The sequence below is a fragment of the Pinus tabuliformis genome, chromosome 7 (genome assembly GCF_031772625.1).
Source record: "Pinus tabuliformis cultivar Carrire ecotype Pingquan chromosome 7, CPIR1, whole genome shotgun sequence".
NCBI lineage: Eukaryota > Viridiplantae > Streptophyta > Pinopsida > Pinales > Pinaceae > Pinus > Pinus tabuliformis.
In genome coordinates, this window is record NC_142293.1 from 760367056 (window position 1) to 760369111 (window position 2056).

Below are 2056 nucleotides of genomic sequence, written 5' to 3' on the forward strand. Positions count from 1 at the left end.
AGGTAAAAAAAGGATAGCAAGGGAGTCTTAGAAATAGTGGAAGAACAGGGTCGATCAGCAGAATAGTTAGAATTACGATTTGTAGGGTTCACAGATACAGATCGAGATTGCGGAAGACTGGCAGATCAATCTAGGGAATGGCCTTTCGACAAGGATAGGACGCCATTAGTTATGACTGGAGCCCGATAGACCTCCATGGTGTTAGGCCATTCATATGCCGAATTTTCTCTTTCATATGTCGAAACAGGAATATTTACAGCATGGAACTTTTTCTTCTGTTTACCGCTAGGGCGACGAGGACAATTACGAAAAAGGTGTCTAGTTTTGTGACAATTTGAACACCTAAATGGGATGCCCCAATAATGTAATCGTTGTTGAATTTTGGACAGCTCCCAAGTTAAATCAATAGGCTCTGGAAAACCCCCTTTGAATTCCTTTTCTATGAGAATCCAGGTCACCCGCTTGTCTTTTGCCCCAATACACCTAGGATCGATGTATATGAATCACCCAATAGCATTTCCTATTTTTTCCATAGATTATTTGGTCCACAGTTCAAGAAGCAGGCCACCCAGAGTTTCGAATAGATAATTTCCAAGTCACGTACCCAGAGGAAGTGGAAAGTAGATATTTTATTGAAAATGATTAATTAATTCTTTTAACTAACTTTACATTATTTGATAAGAGAGAAGTAGATTAATTAATTCTTTTAACTATTTATTGTATTGAAATATATTTTTTATAACCTAATATAAAAGAAATATATAATTCCTTCATAATTCTATATAAATAATAAAATAATTAAACATGTATAATTATTTTAATGTTAATATGAAATTTAAATAGAATATCTATAAATATTAATAAAAGAAATAGTAATAAAAAAATATTTTTATTAAAATATTTTTATTTCAACCTTTTATGTATAAAAATATATATTCTGAAAATATAAATTTGATTTAAATTTTAATTTAAAATAAAATAATCAAAAAATATTTCATTATTAAAAATAATCAAATCTCTCAAAATTAAGATTAAATTGATCTATTAATTTTTCACTTACATACAAAAGAATCTCAAGTTATCATTGAGATAAATAAATCTCTATAGTACATACTTGTTATATCTATATATATATGAATGAAGATCTTTGCTATGATTTATATTACTATGGCAATGCCATTTTTCCACAACGAATTCTTTTATTAGTATTTAATACATGACCCTTAAATTTTTAATATACTCAATCTTGACTTAAATACACATGAGTGCATTACAGTTCACTTTAGTTACATTTAGAATTAATAACATCACATCAATCACATGATTTATCCATGGAAATGGTACATATGATAATTAGATTTCCACCAGGAGGATCTAAATAATTAAGTTCCAATGTACTAAGTTAATGTAGGTTCTCCACAAAACATGTATATTGGGAAATGGAATTACAATGAATGATTCTCTATGCAACACACTAGGAATTGGAAATGATAATAATTCTAATAATTCTTTGAATGTATGGCTTTAACTGCTCAATCTCCTTGACCTATGTGATACACTAGGACTTTGGTTTTTTTTTCGAAACTCCTTTAACAAGGCTTTCTTGATCTCCCATAATCCTCTACCTCTCCCTCCTGGCACAATGTTCTTTAATTTCATGTACCATGTTAACATGTGGTCCCTAATAGTGGTATACAATTGTGCCACCTTTTTCTATTCATCTAGTACCTATTTAACATTCCAAACTTTCTCACATACAAAAATATTTTGTTTGGGATCCTCCGATCCAACACAGTGAAAGAACGTAATTCGCATAGAAGGATCAACGTCCATTACCATTCTCTACGTAGTTCCACACTATGAAACTTTTGATTGATTTGTTGGCATCCTAGATCTTGCTGGACTACTTCCACTATTCTGATTATTATCACTATTCCCTTCACTATTTGGATTTAATTATAATAACTTCTGGGTGATCTTACTTCTTGACGTGGCAAAGCATTAAAGGTCATGGGCTCTATGCAATGTTTGGCCTAAGTAGGGTCACTAGAATACA